Source organism: Tenrec ecaudatus, chromosome 4, assembly GCF_050624435.1.
Source record: "Tenrec ecaudatus isolate mTenEca1 chromosome 4, mTenEca1.hap1, whole genome shotgun sequence".
Classification (NCBI taxonomy): domain Eukaryota; kingdom Metazoa; phylum Chordata; class Mammalia; order Afrosoricida; family Tenrecidae; genus Tenrec; species Tenrec ecaudatus.
Window position 1 is genome coordinate 102,450,113 of NC_134533.1, and position 20,305 is coordinate 102,470,417.

Sequence of the window (20,305 nt, forward strand, 5' to 3'; positions counted from 1 at the left end):
GCCAGATCCCTGCCATACACACTGCTTGCTGATCTTGGAAGTTATCAGTGACCTAATATCTGACCTGCTGACTTTATAATCATTTGCCTCTGCAGCCACCAGCTGTGGTCTTCCCGTGGATTTGGGGTTCTCCAGACACCCCAGCTACACAAATCAGTAGTAGTAGCCTCCAGTCTAAAACCTGGCCCACAGACTTGGAACCTTTCTGGAGTTGGACATACCTGCATCTACAATTATGTGAGTCATTTTATTGATATAAATTTCTTCCTATATATACATGCATGTGTCACTGGTTTTGCTCTGGAAAGAACCCAGACTAAGAGATCATAAAGTACTTAATGTTAAACAACACTAAGATTTTTTTCCTCTGTGGTACACTGAAGCTATGAAATGAATGCTCTTAAGAGAGAGTCAGAAATCCCCTCAACAGCCGTCAGAAAAAAGTTTTGAGATTATTAACTTCTAAACAATCTGTATTGATTTACTTTATGGCCATCCTAGTATTTAGATGAACCAATTAAAATAACACACATTTACGTTTTTAATAAATCACTGGTGAGTCCCCCCGGGGCCTCGACTTTGAGGGGTCCCTCCTCTAGCTTCCTTGATATTTCAAATTCATATCATAATGTTCTATGTTTAGCCCATGATTTCGCTTCATAAATATGCCACTGTCAGTCTATTATTTTTGAGTGCTTGATTTCCCTTTGGGGAGCTCAGATGTGTCCTGGGTTCAAACAGTTTTAACCTTCAGTACATAGTGTTTGCATTTACTTGAACAGAGTATGCATTCTTACTCACTGACAATGCCAAAGCAAGTGACAATTAAGTATATGACAATACCCTGCCCTGCTGTCAAGCAAATATCTAACATATGTGCTGACTGAGCTTGCTAACTGGTACCACCTTGTTACAAAATGTAGCATGAGGGTGTTGTTTTCCTTTTCAAACATATGCTGTGAGATGAGAAATATTGAACTTTAAAACCCAGTTGTTGAGTGAAATAATTTCTGAGAAACCAGGCTGTTGGAAAAACAGCAGCTCATTAAGTCAACCATGGCCAGACTGAGACAGCCTGTTTCCAGGGAGAGAGGATTTATGTAGGCAAATAGTAAAATTTGTACAGTAGAGGCATTTTAGGCTTTTCAAAGAAATTAGAACCTAAATGTAAAACGTGGAAGACATAATTATTCATTATCACCCACTGTGCCCGGACTAGTGAGGAGCTCCCCATCCTTAAGCTCCTTCTGTTTCTAGTTAGGTCAGAAGAGAGACATCTGCAACACCAGGGCTCTTAAACATTCCATTTTTATTAGGTCTGGAAAATAAGTAGGCCCCTGTAAGGCCAGGTATAAGTCTATGTAAAACCCTGAGGTTGTCTTCTTTGGCCCTCCCTGATTTCAGACTTGCCTGCCTCTCCAGGTTTGTTTCCATCTCAGCCTCTCTTCTCCCATCTTCAGTCCAATTCAACTCTAATGCTTTAAAGTGTCCTTCATTCTTCCCATTGTCCACTCTCTCTATGTGGTGCCATAAACTACTTAAAACGACTCTTCTAGCCCTGTGTGACTCCAAAATATTTATTGGCTGAGTTCATACAAATAAGGTTGCAGTTATGTGTCAACTTGCTAAGTGTATTTTATATATATATCATGCATGTAGTGGTCCTTCATTTTGTGGTTGCATGTAATTATCCTCCTTTGTGTGATGTAAATTCTGACTGATGTATGTTAATGATGCAAGATTAAGACATGTTAGTGAGCTTAAGGTTGTGTTTTTCTCGTTAATGAGTATTGTCTGAGTTCACTTTGGTCTTCACAACAAATGATCAAACCCAGCAGATAAGTGGAGAGTGCTGTAGAAGGGACAGTAAGTGTCAGAAGTGGCACAGGGATTGAAGAAAGGAGGTATGCTTGACACCACCTCATAAGAATCAACCTTGAGCTGTTGATCTTGATTTTAATTTCTGCTTGTGAGTTTTTAGGAGACCAAAAGCCCCTGAAATTTAATTTAGAAACTATATGAAGTAGTTAGTTTATTGTGCCAACCTGGCCAATAAGCACAAGTTGTCTCTTGCTCTTTGATCACTGGACCAGTGTGCGGCTGCCTTGCTTGTTCTGTGCCTCGATTTGCAAGGTACACTACCTTTGGGACATCTAACCCATGGACTGTGTCACTGTAGTTTGATGTTCCTTCAAGACCTGCTTCGTCACACTATTGTAATTTACATATCTTGAGCTAGGGACTGTCAGATCCCGTCATCTGGCAGATTGTTGGTGACCTGCCTTGCTATTTGCTGCCTGTGGCTGGATAGCCTAAGTTGCTCTACAGAGGACTACCTGGTGTCCCTCAAGACTTGAAGGACTGCCAGTGTCTCACAACTGTTTCACGGGAGTAAGTTGAACTGAGCCATTTGTATTGCTTTATAATTGAATTAACTGCTTATTTCTTATGTTATACATCTATCTATCTATATAAAATTATTAGCATTCTGGTTTTGTTTCTCTAGAGAACGCTGTCTAACACACTATGCATCTTGGTTTTGTTTGGTTTTGATGGTTTTCTGCTTAGAATGTTCTTTTTCACCAGTTGTCATTAAATGAACACATATTCATTTTCCAGGTTTCATTCTACTTAGTAATTCTGTCAGGAAACTTTCTATAAATGTTAAAACTAGGTAAATTTCTTCTTGTGTATGTCTCCACAGTTCTTTTTTTAAATCATTGTATTAGGGACTCATACACCTCTTATCACAATCCATACATACATCAATTGTGTCAAGCACATTTGTACATTCATTGCTATTATCATTCTCAAACATTTGCTCTCCACTTAAGCCCCTGGCATGAGGTCCCTCATTTTTCCCCTCCCTCCCCCCTCACCTCTCCCTTATGGACCCTTGACAATTTATAAATTATTATTTGTCATATATTTCCCTGTCCGATGCCTCCCTTCACCCACTTTTCTGTTGTCCATCTGCCAGGGAGGAGGTCACATGTAGATCCTTGTACTCGGTTCCCCCTTTCCAACTACCCCTCCCTCCACCCTCACAGTATCGCCACTCACACCACTGGTTCTGAAGGGATCATCCACTCTGGATTCTCTGTGTTTCCAGTTCGTATATGTACCAGTGTACATACTATGGTCTAGCCAGACTTGCAAGGTAGAATTAGGATCATGATAGTCAGGTGGGGAGGGGGGTAGAAAGCATGTAGGAATGAAAGGAAAGTTGTATTTTTCATCGATGCGACACTGCACCCTGACTGGCTCATCTCCTCTGAAAAGGGATCTCCAGTGGCCAACAAATGGGCTTTGGGTCTCCACTCCACACTCCCCCCTCATTCACAATGATATGATTTTTTGTTCTGATGATTCCTAATACCCGATCCCTTCGACACCTTGTGATTGCACAGGCTGATGTGCTTCTTCCATGTGGGCTTTGTTGCTTCTGAGCTAGATGGCCGCTTGTTTTCCTTCAAGCCTTTAAGAACCCAGATGCTATATCTTTTGATAGCGGGGTACCATCAGCTTTCTTCACCACATTTGCTTATGTACCTGCTTTGTCTTCAGCAGCTGTGTCGGGAAGGTGAGCATCATAGAATGCCAATTTAATAGAAGAAAGTATTCTTGCATTGAGGGAGTACTTGAGTGGAGGCCCTATGTCCTTCTGCTACCTTAATACTAAACCTATAAATATATGCATATAGATCTATTTTCCCATCCTCATATATAAATATATTTGCATATATACGTCTTTATCTAGGCCTCTATAAATGCCTTTTGCCTCCTAGGTCTTTCCTCTATTTCCCTTGACTTCCCTCCTGTCCCACTGTCATGCTCAGTCCCCACCAGGGTTTCAACAATTCCTCTTGGTTACATTACCCTTGATCATGCCCTTCCAGGCCTCCCACACCCTCCTCAACACCAATTTGAATTACTTGTTGTTCCCTTGTCCCTGCGTTTGTTAATACCACTTTCTTTCCCCCCACCTCCCTCTCTCCCATGTCCCCCCCGGAACCATCGCTCCCATTGTTTTTTCCTCCAGATTGTTCATCCAGCCTATCTTATTTAGACAGACCACATGGCAAACCCCACTATGAGACATGATGCCCCTCACTGACCCATAGCTCTACAGAGGACAACATGGGAGACAGTGTGGGAATTGCACCTGATCTGATCCCACCACACTGAGGTAAAACACTAAGTTGGTAAACAGAACAGCAAGGGAATGGAATGTTGAGGTCCCCAGGGAATGCTGAAGGTGGACTTTGAGGCCAGGGCATGTTGCTCCAATAGACTGGACTAGAAAACACTCCTAAAGGTCAACTAATGATCCTTGAATTAACTACAAGCTTTTCTTTCTTGTACTTTTTGGGGTTTTTTGGTCATTGGTTTGTTGTTGTTTTGTTGTATATTGTTGCTTAATTTTGCATGTTATGTCTTGTCTTTGTGCATGTTATGATGTCCCTGCAGTTCTTAAGTACAGTTACATTACTTGTTGAGCTCACATCTTTGGTTCATCTCTCTTATCCTCATGAGGCCAGATAATATAGCTGGTATGTTCAATTCCATGAGCAAACCTTCAGACCGCTCACTCTCTAGAAAAAATTCTTTGATTTCTTAAAAATTACAAATGAAAGTTTTTATGTATGTTAAATGGGAAAAATCAAATAGTCACCAAAAAGATGGCATAGCTTAAAGTATCTTTAATAGTAAGTATAAAAATGAAGTCATAAAATTTATTTATATTAATTTTCATTGATTTGTAAGCATAGCCTGTATATAAAAAAAGGTATTAGAAAAGAAAAACTTTCTTCTACTTAAAGACAATGATTCCAGATTTTTTTCTTTTAATTACAGTGCATACTTCAGTTTCTGCTGAAGACTAAGAACTATACCAAAATTATTCCAGTGAAGTAACAATTGTTTGAAAGTTACACTATTGTAACCTTGTTATATTAGATTAAGATGAACTTAGAAATGGCTGAGTAAATTTATTAATTATATAAGTTTAAGGAGTCCAGAGAAGACATAAATCTATCTCTGTATTTTACTGTACTTCCCCAACCTCAATCCATGATACTAATCCTTGATTTACAACTAACTTACTGTTTCCATGAGCCGTACCAGAAAGAATCCATAACCTTTTTTCAGCCTCCATAGTCCCACCTATAACAGTCATAGATTGATTTACCATCCATCACAATCTTGTTCTCCATCACATAGATGAACATCATGGCCATGACCTGGCAGACTACATTGGGCTCTGCATCGTGTTGATAATAAAAAGCTCAAGCTCACCGCCATCCAGTTGGTTTTGATTCATAACCAACCAAACTCACTGCCAATGAGCCCCTGTGGGTTTCCAAGTCTATAACCATTACCAGAGTAGAAGCCCAGTTTTTCTTCAATAGAGCTGCTGGTGGTTACTATTTGTCTACCGCACAGATCTCAGCCCAATGCATAGCCACTATGCCTCCAGAGCTCCTCTGACTCATTGCAACCTAGATAAGACAAGGTAGAAGTGCCCCAGGGGATTTCCGGATTTACAAGTGTAAAAGGCCTCATCTTCTCCCAATGCCTGTCTAGAGTGTCCTTAAGGGATGATTATGTTTGGTTTTGTCTTTGATCTGTTTAAGGACTAATGAAAGTGAAACTGAACTACGTGTGCTGCCTCTTGCCACTGCAGCTTATCATAGAAATTGGATGAGAATCGGCATACATTGTATTAGATCGGGAAGGACAGCTTGATGAATTCTCCAAAACTGCCTTGTCTCTTCTCATACCATTGAAGTTTGTGTACTTCTTTGGGTGTCGGGACATCTGTCTTGTCACAATCGTTCTCAGTCTAAAAGTTTCCCTGTCTGAGAATACAAGTTGCCCTCTTTCCAGGTACCACTCCCAGACACGCTCCTTTTATAGTATAATTAATGAGTTTCCCATCTGGGAGTATACTCTGCTTTTCACTTAATTACAAATTTACATCCTTGAGCATGACTGCCCTGCTCCTTTCAGACCAGGTTTATGCCCTAAAAGGAAACAGCTACCAAAGGGTATCTATCTCCTTAGAGCCTGGGTTTAGGTTACTCTGGTTTTATGTTTTGTTTTGTTTTTGTTCTTTATGACTAATTCCCTTAAGTTAGAGTTAACTGTACCATGACACAAACAGAAAAATACACTGCCATAAATTTGATACCTACTCATAGAGATCCTATAGGAAAGGGTAGAAATGCCCCTCCGAGTGTCTGAGCCTATAACTATGGGAGTAGAAAGCCCTATCTTTCTCCCATGGAGAGCTGGTTGGTGGTTTGAAGTGCTGACCTTCAGATTGAAACCCAGCACATAATCACTATGCCTAAATAACTTCCAAATAAAATTGTCATCAAGTTGGTTCAGACTCATAGTGACTCTGTAGGCAGAATAAAACTGCCCCTGTGGTTTCCAAGATGGTAATTGTTTGTAAAAGGTAGAAAGCCTCATCAGTCTGCCTGGTAGTGACTGGTGGTTTCACACTACTGACTTTGTGGTTAGCAGCCTAACATGCAATCCACTAGACCACCAGTGTTCCTGCTACACCAAATCACTTAGCATGTTTATATATGTATATATTTATATATGTATATGTATTAGACTCAACAATAATAATAACAGCACTAAGTTACTCAGTTTATCGGTCTAGGAAATGTATTCACATGGGAAGTTAGTCAAGGCATTAATAATTAATAGCTTATAACTTTGTGTTTACTCTAATTTTTTTTTGTTTTTGGTAATGCAGGGTCAAAATGAAAGTCACTAGAAACACTCTCTCAAAATTGATTCTATAGAACACTTGGAATCTGGAGTCTCCTTCCTCTATCACACCATCCCAGATACACTAATCCAAAGCAATACTTTATTAAAATCCCCAGGTGATTGCTATGCAAGAATAGCCCTACAAACTATAATCTTGGAAAATGTGCTGATGTATCCAACTCTGTGTCTCCATATTGATGAAACACAGAGTACTTGGGGGATAGCATCTTCCTCAAAGGGATCAAATGAGAAAGCTCTAACACTTTTCCAAAGTCTAGTACGGAGGACTGTTTAGCCCCCGCCTCAGCTTCACCTCTCTCCTGCTTCCTTGTAAAACTGGAAGTGAAATAATCCCTTGATAAATTTAAGACAGCTGCTTTTGGTTAAATATAAGGGAGACAGTTCTAATAACTTTTGCCATCCACTAGAGAAGGAGATGATAGGAAGGAAGGAAGGAAGGAAGGAAGGGAGGGAGGGAGGGAGGGAGGAAGGAAGGGAGGGAGGGAGAAAGGAAGGGAGGGAGGAAGGGAGGGAGGAAGGAAGGAAGGAAGGAAGGGAGGGAGGAAGGAAGGAAGGAAGGAAGGGAGGGAGGGAGGAAGGAAGGAAGGAAGGAAGGAAAGAAGGGAGGAGGGGAGGAAGGGTAGATTTCTTCTTATCATTTGCCAGTGTTTAGACAGCCAATTGTAAACAGAAAATAATTCTACTTTGTAAAATAGATGATACCAGACTGGACACTGGACAGCTCCCAAGCTTATTTCTAATCTTATGATTGTATTAATCTATTATTTTCTATGGTGGTTATTTTTATTTCTATCCTTCTTCTGTTTGTCTTTTGGTTTAAATTTTCTGAATTTTGATTATTTGATGCAACAGGTGAAAGTTAATGTATTTCATCTTTTCCGTAGAATAAAACCAGATAATTTTTATCATCCATAACTACATATAGAAAAGGTGTATCTTACATCACAGCAAATAGCATTTATATCCTGAATTACCCAGAGGACCTTGGTCTGATTTCTTACAGACTAGAATTCCAGCATTTGTGTTCTAATCACTGTGGACATCAGTCACTAAGACAGATTCAATGTTAATAAAATACAACTGAGAACAATACATTAAAAATGTAAGCAAGATAAATTTTGTTTAAAACATGAATGCCCAGTTTTCTAATGCAATGTAAAAAATTGAAAAAAAAATATATGGGTGATTAAGACAGAAAATATTACTATTGAGTTATCTATCCCAGGACATTGAGGCCAGGGAGAGGTTTGCCTAGATGAGGAGGGATAATAGAGAATATGGGTATCACCTGAATGGCTATGTAAATATTAATTATTATAAAGTAAAAAAAGAGAAGAGAAATGCAAAATAGCACTTTCTACCTTCTTAGAGTCATCAAATTTGAATATGATTTTAGATTTTCATTAGACATTTTGCATGAGCTTATTGAAAATGCTACATTAACAGAATGAAACAATTAAAGAACTGGAAGACATCTCAAAAGTCAGCAAGTTCAGCTCATTCCTGTTATTAAATCAGCATTGCATAGCCTTGTTATATTGTGTCTATTTGATCAGCAATTGAAAACTTGCCTAATTCAGTTGAATATTCATGTGGATTTATTTCACATGCAGATGAAGGTTAAAGGAAGGAAGGGAGGGAGGGAGAGGGAAGGCATGGAGGCAGGGAGGGGGGAGGGAAAAAGGAGAAGAAAGGGATGAAGGAAGGAAGGAGGGAGTGAGAGAAGGCAATAGGAAGGAAATAGAAAGTAATAATTTCCTTTGGGTGTTACTATCTATAAAAATATTTTTCTTGATTTTTCAATGCATATAGAAAATGATGGAATTTATAGAAAACTGGGAGACAAATCTGACAAGCTATTTCGGATTTGCTGAGCTGAGAATAGCTTCAAAACACTTCCGCTAACACACTTGCGTAATCAATCATTTGTTCGTTTCCCTTTCACATCAGAATTCATTTTGCCTTACCAAGCTTTTCCCCACTTTGCTAGCCCTGAAAGAGGCCACAAGACAAGTTAGCGTAATTTAAACTCAATAGAATTAAAATATATTTTTGAACGGTACTTCTCAGCTAAGGCTTTTCTCCTACTAAAGCCAAACAAAATCCTTTAGCCAGCATACACTTACACTTTTGAGAAGTTCACACACACACCCCTGCCCCACAGAAAAAAACGTAAAGAAATAGTAGAGTGCCTGTGGAGTATTCTAAAAAATTTTAGGCAGAAAGAAAATCTGTGTGACTTCAGAACTGAGAGCCAGGTATTCAACAACGATAGGAAGCTCCAGAAAGGATTCATAATAGACAATGATGTGAGCTTGGTTATGAGACTGGCTAGGCATTCAATAACACTTTACTGCTTCCCAAGGGTGGCGGAGGGGTGGAGGTTTGTGTATATGCACAGAGAAAGCAGAAGATGAGAATGGGCAACATTTAGTGAAGAGTTAATTTATGACCAAGAGTAACCTTTGACTATCAGGGTTTTATATGCTCCAGCAGTCATACAGGAAATAAAAAGATAAAATTTTATATGAGAATTACAGATATGGGAGTCAGAAAAAAAAGCACATTCTCAATATTCTTTTTACAATAACCAACAAAATTATCTGGAAAGTTTTCTTATGTCTATGAAAATACTACCAGGTATCAGTCCATTCGCATGTTACCATCTCACGTGTGTCAGAAAAGAGCTGTGCCACACCTAGTTTTCATGTTCACTTTTTGCAAGTAGAACAAAAGAGTTTTCTCTGAGATGTCTCCAGGTGAGCTAGCATTCAAGAGTGTGTTCCGTTTGGTACACCTGGGATTTTTTTTACAAGTAGGTTTTTTTTTTTTAATATAGCAATGTAGTAATGGAGGACCATAGTAAAGATTCAATATGCTTGATAGTGCTCAATAAATAATAAGCAGTCAAAAAGCATGAGCTTTCTTGGGGCCAATTATACTCATTGCACAAAAATAGGCTAAATATGTACAGTATGGTTAATGGTGATGACAATTCTATGGGTAATGAAGTTACACTCTATTTTTGTTCAACTTAATATCCATATTCAAGCCAGTTAGGTGCATAAAAGCATGAGATAGATAATATTGTATAAGCAAAACACAACAAGACAACCAGTGCCATCAGGTCTGTTCTGACACGTATTGGCCCAAGAGTGTAAATCGTTTCAGAAATAAATACCCTCATTGTTCTCCCACAGAGAGGCTGGCGGTTTTATAGTGCCAGTCTTGTAGGTACCAGTCCAATGCTTAGCCAACAAAGGGAACAGATTAATTTAAAAACTAGATTAGTGATAAAGACATTGGTACATTCACAGTTCAAAAGTAAGAAGAGGCAGAGAAGCTCACCCCAAATAGCAGAGAAGAAAGAAGTGGTGAGACAAGTAGGAGTGTAGAAGAGACGAGGAATACTGAGGGCAAGGGTGTAGAAGATGTCAATACACACCTGACACGTATCTGCTCTCTCGTTAGCTCATATTGCATATTGACAGCCATGGCGGTGAAATCTATCATCTGGCTATTGTGCATCTTAGTGGCATATGCCTGAGAATAATGACCACTGTGGGGGGAGATGAGGGTACAATTGACCATAACAGTTAAAGTAAATGTGTCCGTTCAGCTGGGGCATGTTTCCCTGTGGTTTGGTGGATATGCAATTATGCCAGTTTGACAAATTATGTAATGACATTACCTGATTGTCATATAATAATAAATGTTGGCAGTTATACTATAATCTGACAATTCGAGAATGATGTAATTTGGTGGGTACATATGAAAATATGTTCATCCTTAACTTTCTGATGTGATACAGTTCTTTTCTATGTTTATATAATGCCAATTTTCACATCACAATTTGATCTTTACAACTTAACTACATTGATAGATGAGGGATGTTCAATCATATTTCAATAAGAATCCATTCTCATGGCCACCAATTTGAGTTCAATTCATAGAGATCCTATAGGACAGAGTTGAATGGCTCCATAATGTTTCCAAGGCTATGAATTTTTATGTCAGCAGCCACATCTTTCTCTCCAAGTGACTGATGGGTTCTGAATGCTGCTGACCTCTCAGTCCATAGTCAAGTGCTTAACCACTGAGTCAGAGTCAGAGAAGAGAAGCCTGAAGTTACCAACACTGGGAAGTGACCATTGAATAGTGGGCATTGTTGAGCTTTGCAAAAGCGCTTTCCCTGGCGTGGATGGGAAGAGAAAGGAAACTGAAGGGGCTAAGGAACGAATGGGCACTGAAGAAACCAAGATGGTTAGTTTCCACTGCTCTTCAAGACTCTGGCTCTCACTAGAAGAAAAGAGAAAACCAGGTAATTAGAAGATGGACTCTCTTAGAGTGAGAGAGAGACACGGGAAGAGCTAACTCAGAAGTCAGCTGAGAATGTTTAGGTAAAATGGAGGACAAAAGAAAAACATAGTTACCCCTGTTTAAAGAAGAGTGGTAAGACATGCATAAAATTTGACCACCAATTACAGAGCAACATGACACCACTTTCTTTGATAAGTCACATAGGGAAGGGAAGTTGGAAGAGAAATAAAGAAGAAGAGAGGGAGACAGTGTGTTTCTTTTGCTGAAATAACCTGGAAGTTGAATGTGCCACATGCAGAATCAGTTCAAATGTAGACTCTATTGAAGCTCCTTTGGTGCCTACATGTCACTATAGCTAGAACGAAGAAAAAGAAAATGAGAAAGAAGGGTATGAGGTTTTAAATTGACCCTAAATTCAAGTATTAAAATTATAAACACTAAAATAATTCTTATCTACTCACTTGATGTTATAAAATCAACAATCTTGTCATCCAGGTAAGAAACACCGAGAGTATCATTTTGAGAAGATGAACAGTTTAGTCACTGCACTCATCAACTGATATTTTGCCATAAGAAAATAATAAAGAATTTTTGGTAGGAATAGTAGCACTCACACAAGAAAACTAAAACACAAGAGCAAAGCAAACAGGCATCATGTTTTTAACTTCTGCCATGCCAACTGCAAAGTCTGACCATTCATTTCCATTGAAAATCCTGTTTCCTGTTTTTCATGGGCAACTTTGATGTGAGAGCTCAGACAGGATTCCACTTTGGTTTATTGCAGTCAGCTTTCCCATTCACTAGGTTTCGTTCAAATTTCTTCACTTCCTGACATTGTATTTTGCATGATGTTGATGTTCACTTGGAAGTAGTTGTTTTTTCTGGATGCTAATGATGGATTCTATACCAGCAGCTGCAAGCTCATTGAGAACATGGTGAACGTGTATGCACAGTAAAACATTCTTCCAATTAGGACTGCTATTTAATCCGCAAGATTGCTGTCAAGTAGTATGACCATTGCATTATATTTGACTCTAAAGTTTATGCAGACACAGATATTTAGGGGCTTATTAGAGCATTTTCATGGAAGTTGAAAAAGATAATAGCTCATGTGTTTGAAGGAAACACATGTAATTTGATTTTAATGTAATGATTTTTAATTGCTTGACCAGTATGCCAATGTACTTAAGTCTATGATCTTTGGTGTTAGACAAGAGCAATCATCTTAATCTTGTATCTTTACTAGCTCAGTGATCATAACAAAGTTTTTATCTAGTCAGACCCTTGGTTGGATTTTCTATATGCAAAAGTATTTACCCCAAGGGAATGTTTAAAGCTGAAATAAAATTATATTACTAATCACTTAGCTTGATAACTGTCATATAACAAATTCTCAATGAATATCAATTATCCAATGAAAGAGAGGATATGAGGGAAAGTATTCCAGATCTTGAATTCCATTCTACATAAGGGTAAATAAGAAGAAAGTATCATAGAAGGACTAGATAAGCCTTTACTAAACACAAATATCAAAATGTAATGCCATTGTTTTTCAACATATCCACCATCCAAGATTATCACTTTGAAAGGGATTGTTTCCATTCCTCTTTCTTTTCCCATGATAGTTTCAGCATCCTCGAGGGACTCAAATCATGTTCATTTTCAATGTTCTTTGAGTTTAGGGAGCAAAAGAAAACTGAAAGGTGTTTGGGGTGAGTTTGCCCAGTGGAATTCTTGTGAGACAGCCAGCCCTTGCTACTCTTGAAGAATGACTAGATGCATTGTACTGAGGTGGGCGAGGGGGGGCAGTATTCTATGCATTTTTTTTTGCCTTTTTCCCCAACAGGTGCAATTTTCTTTAAAAAGTTTTCATAATAAACCTCATGATTGTTCTTTATCCTTTAAAAAAATCCATTAAGGTGACCCATTTGGAATTCAAATAGAGTCTCTATAATATTCTGAGCTCAGCTCTCTGCCTTGACTAAGATTTGGACCAAATATGCCTCTGGAAGCCACTGTTTTGATTGGACCTTCTTTTGAAGGCACTTGGAGGAGAGTAAGTTAAGTGTTAGTTACTGAGTAAGTAAATTACTGAGAGAACTTGCCTGCCACCATCCACTAATCACAGAACCACATTGCAATACCTTCTTATTTAGAGTAAACCCATGCGTGTATGAACTAGAAACTTGGTAGCCGCATTTTTAATATATCCTCATATATTATGGACTCAGTAAATACATGAATCTACATACTAGAAATACATAATCTATTTTATGCTGTGAACACTTTAGTCAATGTGTTTGGATATCCAATTAAAATAAAATATATTTGCTTAAATTTGTGTATCCATATTTTTGCCTGACTTTATAATCCATTTTGTTTCCCTCTATAGCTCTCTCTTCTTTATTCCATACTGATTCCTCTTTGAAAATTTGTGAAAGATAGTAGTTATTGGCATATGCAGAAAAATGTGTACATTTCTTCATACAATGGAATAATCCTTCACTTTTTTCTCATTAGCTAGGAATAACTAATCATAATTTAAAGGAATATGATTAATCATAATTTTAAAAGACCATCTGCTGACAGAGGACAGCAAAGTAAGACTTTACTGATATGGTCAATCTTTCTCTGTTTGCAAGTAGGTTTCATCTTTCACCAAGAACTTGGCCTTCAAGATAATTAACTCATTCTCTCACCACCACCAGCCAAATTTGATGGAAATTACTAGTCATCATCAGACAGGATAATATTTCTCAATCATACTGATCAGAAAAAATCATGGTATCCCTTGAAGTTTCTACTGACCTAGTGCTTGGATCTAACCTATCTCAGCTACCCTCAGTATCTGGCTCCAAAATGTATAAATGTGATTTCAAAAACATCCCACCAACTCAATTACCACACATTTCTACCATAATCACCATGACACATAAATATAGAAACGGAAGCTTTCTAAATCACAGACCTCACTTGGGATTAAAATCCACACTGCGATTTGTAGAGATCCTATTCAAAGCCCATACTAAGAACCAATTCACTGAGGGATTACACATTCAGCAGAGAAGGTTTTCTTGGTTATTGACCTGGGACAATTCCAACCACCAAAATTTTTGCTGACTTCCTAATATTTTAGGAAGTCTAGAAGGCTATCTTTGTTATTTCTCAGAGAGAGCGATTGGTTGCCTCAGTTTACACACACAATAGCGACTCCTCGTGTAATTTTAATCACAAATTAGGTTACATTTTTATAAATATTCATTTATCTTATACCTAAAGAGAAAGGAGAATCTGGTTAAGCATAAAAACCATATATTAATAATGAGAATAAAGCTCATAAGTGGATCTAAAGATTCAAATGTTTGTAATATAATCAAAGGATCCCACTGATGTCGAGTTGATTCCAACTCATGGAGACGCAGTAGGACAGTAGAAATGCTCCTCCGGTTTCCACAGAATCCCTCTGAGAACAAGCATCTTCATCTTCCTCCAGTGCAGTGCCTAGTGGGTTTGACCTACTGCCCCTGACAGTTAGTAACCTGATGCCTAGTGGGTTTGACCTACTGCCCCTGACAGTTAGTAACCTGATGCCTTAACAGTTGTGCCAACATGACTCCTTTTCGGCAAATGGTAAGGTTTGCTTGAGAAAACCTTAAGGGCTGTGTTTTCTGAGAGATAACTGCACTCTCGTTTTTCTGTCCGCAGTGTATTTCCCTACTGTGCTGAACTTCAAAAATCAAAGAATGTTTACCTTCTTTATGAAACCTAATGCTAGGAAAGGATAGAGCAAAAATACTGAGTGGGTAAAATATACTTGACTGCAATCAGAAACATTACAGGTGATTTCTATAATTCCAAGTTTGATGCAGAGATACAATGAGAACTATAGCTATAAGCACTATAGTGATAACGATGGGAACGTTTTGTCTTTTGTGTGTGTTTCAAGTGACTCTTCCTAAAGAATTTCTAAAATACAAATGTGGGCCTACTGTAATAATCATTATTTTACCAAATGAACAAAAGGCATATTGATAATTATTAACTTGGTAGGCCATTTTGAAGTTACTCAATCATTCGGGCTTTCACCAATATTCATACAACTATCTCCAGATAACAATATGAATGGAGTATGCAAAATTTAATACTTCAGAGAATACATTAGAATACCCTGATTTGGTTATTTATTATATAGATAGATAAATAGATAGAGATTGAGACCTTCATTCATGAAAAAAGCAAAAGGTCATTAAAAATGAAGCAGGAAAAATAGAAAAGATCAAAGTGGATGTCAGAAGAGACTCTGAAACTTGCTTTTAATCATAGAGGAGCTAAAGCAAATGGATGAAAGAATGAAATCAAACATCTAATAGAAAACTTCAAAGAGAAACTCAAGAAGACAAAACCAAATATTATATTGAAATGTATAAAGATCTAGAATTAGAAAAATGAAAGGGACGAACACATTAGGCATGTCTGTCTGAAAGAACTCCAGAAAAAATTAAGCCTTGAATTGCAATCTTGAAAAATTCTATGAACAGCTAACTTATTCAGGAAGCATCAAGAGAATATGGAAGAAAAATATAGAATCACTGTACCAAAAAGACTAGTGGCCATTCCACTAATCCAGGGGATAACATATAAACAAGAACCAATTGTGCTGAAGGCAGAAGTTCAAATTGCACAAAAAGCATTAGCCAAAACCAAAGCTATAGGAATTAATGGAATACTATTTGAAATGAAGCAGTCAGCTAAAGAAACACTGAGAACACACTTTTCTAGGCCAGGAAATTTGGAAGACGACTACACGGTCAGCTGACCAGATCCATATTTGCGCTCATTCCAAAGAATTGTAACCAAACAGAATGCTCAAACTATAGAGCAATATCATTGCTATCACACACAAGTAAAAGGTTGTGTAAGATCATTCCACAATGGTTGCAGCAGTGCATTGACAGGAACTACCAGAAGTTCAGACTGGATTCAGAAGAGGACATGGAACATGCTGATGTCAGAGAATTCCATAAAGATGTGTACTTATGTTTCACTGTTATTCAAAAACATTGGAACGTGTAGGTTATAATAAACTGTGGATAACCTGGACAAGAATAGAAACTCCAGAACACTTTTTTGTGCTTATGAGAACTTTTACATTCATCTGGCGACAGTTGTAAAAACAGAACAAGAGAATACTGCATGGTTTAAAATCAGGAGAGGTGGCAACAGGTTGTAGTCTCTCACCATAATTGTTAGGTCTGTATGCTGAGCAAGTACAGAGTGAAAATAGATTATTTGAAGAATAACGCAGCTTTAGGTTTGGAAGAAGGCTCTTTAACCTGTGAAATGCAGATGACACAACCGTGCTTGCTGAAACTGATGAGGAATTGAAGCACATACTGATGAACATTGAAAATTATAGCCTTCACTGTGTATTACAACTCACTGGAAGTAAGACCAAAATCTTCACAACTGGTCCAAGGGTGACATCATTATAAATGGAAAAAAAAGGTTGAAGTTTTCAAGAATTTTATCTTGCTGGATCCACAATCTGTGTTCGTGGAAGCAGCAGTCAAGAGATCGAAAGACCTATTGCTTTGGGTAAATCTGCTTCATGAAAACTCTTTATTGTATTGAAGAGCAAGCATGTTAATTTGAGGACAAAGAAATGCCTGACCCGAACCTTGGTATTCTCCGTTGCCTCATATGAATGTGAAAGTTGGACACTGAATTAGGAAGGCCAAAAATTAGATGCACTTGAATCATAGTGCTGGAGAAGAATATTGAAAACACTATGGGCAGCTAAATGGACAGATCGATCTGTATTGGAAGGAGTAAGGTTTGAATGCTCCTTAGAAGCAAGAATGGCAAGACTATTTCTTATATATTTTGGACACGTTGTTAGGAGAGAACATCACACCTTGGTAAAGAGGAAGGGCATAAGAGGAGGGGAAGGCCCTCAATGAGATGGATGGCTCCATTAAAGAGCTCAGCCAAAGGAATCCACTTGGCGTATATATAAAATAATTATACATAATAAAATAATTTCCATTTGGCGATCAGAAATTTACATCTAAGGAAAGTTTAACAACTTTCATTATTTATTAATGGCACCATATGTAATCCTATTACACATAATATATAGAAACAACCCCATTTGGGGCACAAAAATAGTTAATATTTACCCCCAAAATATCTCTTCATTTTGCTCAATAATAGTTCTGGAATGCACCCCAGAGATTACCTCCCAGAAATCTTTGTTTTCTCTTTTGTTTCCTAAGTCATTATATTTTATTCAGGTAACCACACTTTTATTTAGGAATAAGGAGGGAAGGGCCCCCTCTTGAAGCCAGAGAGAATTGGTAACAGACAACCTGAATCATGAATGATGATATTACTACACATTGGTTTATGGTCAAATTGGTTATCCTTATGAGTCAGAGAACAACATTGAGAGAACACTACTGACAAGAGCCTTATCGCTTCAACAGTGCATCCAACATTGAGCTCAAACATAGGAAAGATTGTGAAGATGGCGTAGGATCAGGCAGTATTCTGTTGTACATGGGTGGTTATGAATCAGAACTGATTCAAACATATCTAACAATAACATGTAGTAGACATGTCTTCTCTGTAGACTTGACATTTTCCTACATATATGATACCTGCAACAGCTGCTATCAGCTGAGGTAAATATTCAAAGGGCAGGGCAGACTCAACATGCTCGGGCCTAATTCAACATGTAAATTTTTCTTATCCCCGATAATAAATTCCGTTTCAGATGTGCTTGTACCAAGTATTTTAAAAATCCAGCTCTTCTAAGAACATTTTAATGTTTTATTGTGAATTAGGTGACAATTTGAAGAGCAGATAATCAGTTTTACAGTCAACAATTCCACATATTTTATTTCAATCCACTCATTAAAATGTCTTCAGTGGCTACCCCTTGCCCTACTCCTTTCTCCTTTCCTAACTCACTAAACTTTGTCCTTGGGCAAATGCATCCTTTTTGTTCTCAGGTGTCTAATTATTCTAACATGGGAGTGAGTTCAGGTTCAGACCTAAAGGGCAACTAAAGGTCATAATCATCGCTCAGCTGTCTCTATCTGCGCACTAAGCTTTATTGCTTTTATGGTTTTGAATTCTGCTGTACATTTTTCTCCCAGTCTACCCAAAGCCTTCTAATACGATTCTTTTCAGAGCAATTGAAAGTGGTAGCCGGGTACCATCTAAAATCCAGCTCCTTGATCTTCATAATTCAGCGAAAAGGCTACCCAGATTTCAAACACTCAGGGGATTTTATTTAGTTTAGTTGCAACAGAAAACAAATTGGATGATGGAAGTGATCATTAGCTATAATTAGGAATGGAGAGTACACTTGGAAAATTCAGTAAAGCTAACATTTTAAAATGGTGATACAACATTTGTTTTGCACTAAATGCTAATGAGACTAGGAGTCCCTGTATGTTGGCTTAGTAATGATTTAAAGAAAGCCTAACCCTATCACAGTTGGGTAGATTCCAATTTACAAGGACCCCATGAATGACAGAGTAGAATTGCTCATAGAGTGTCCTGGGCTGTAATCTTTATAGAATTAGATGCCCAATCTTTCCTCTGTGGCGGCACCACTAGGTAGGGTAGTCTATTGTAAACCATTTGGGCCACACAGGGATCCTATGGTAATGTTAATTCATTATATATTTCTACCAATTAGGCAAATTTTAATTCTATGGCAGTTGGAGTAAAGATGAATTAAGGTAGAATGTAGCAAGGGGTAAATATAGAAAAATAATGGAAACTGATTGTGGTAGTAAATGTGTAATTCTGCTGGATCTAATTGAACTCTGGAATGAATTGATATATGTATTAATTCAAATTAATAAAAATAAAATAAGTAATAAAATTTGGATAATAATTTTCTAACATTCAAAAACGTAAAGCCATTATTTGGGTTGATATGAACCTTGCGTTTAATACAGCAGCAAACAAAATGCAATTACATAGTAAATACCACGTTTGGGGCAATCAGTGAAAAATACTGTAGAAGTACAAGAAATCATAAAGGGCTGCAGAGATCTAGGAAAGTACCAAATAGAATATGGATCCTAATTGGACAATACAATATGATAAAAATTGTTAATATTTTCAATAAATTATAGGAAAGGAGAATAAGAGAATTTTGTTATCACATGGTAAAGGCAAACTGCCAATTTCTACAAATAAAATCGATGTTTCCTCAGTCATATAGTTGGAAATAGCCTCTCTCTTTTACTTTTTTATACACTTGTTCTACTAAATTGTGTCTGTTCTTCCTTCAGAGTGTCTTTCACACCTTCCTCTTCATTTCTGAAAACTTCCTGCTGTACTTGTTGCCACCAGTCTGCCCATCCCCCTTCCCATCCTCGAATTAATAGGGGTCAGAGTTGTTTCCGTTTATTTCTCTCCTCCCCTGAACCTCCTGTGCATCCGTTACCTGCAGAGAATGACACAGAGATGAAACTGTGTTATCTCTCCCACCAAGGGCATTACAAGATGTTAGACAAAAATAGAAAAAAATTAAACATCAGTACTATAAAACATTAAACTGTCTCTGATAAAAGTTTGTTCCTAATAGAAGTAGCTATGCCAACACTTGGTTGATGGCAACATGTTTTTCCAGCAAAGCTATTATGTATCCTCTCTACCCAAAGTGTTTTTAACTGCGTTCCCACTACACCTTCGCACAGGACATTCGTCCTGTCTAGAAAATGCGTTGTACCAATTGATTTAACCATTCTTCAAAAAAGACCCCTGGTGTGACAGAGGATAGAGAGCATTGTACATCGGAGCTAGCTATATTTATCGATAATTTGAATTACCATCATAAAACTCAAACCAAACTCACTGCTATCCCGTTGATTTCAGCTCATAGGACCTTTTGTAGGGACCGTAAGGCTATAAAACTTTAGGGGGACAAAGAGCCTAATCACTCTCCTGAAGAGCAGAGAGTAGGTTTGAATCATTGACCCCTAAATTAGCAGTCCAATGTTTGCCCTACAGCATCATCAGAGTCTAAGTTATCAACATTCATGGGAATCTAGCTGATCCCAACTCAAAGAGATCCTACAGGACATAGTAGAACTTCCCCTGTGTGTTTTTGAGACTGTAAATCATTACAGGAGTAGAAAGTCTCATCTCTTTA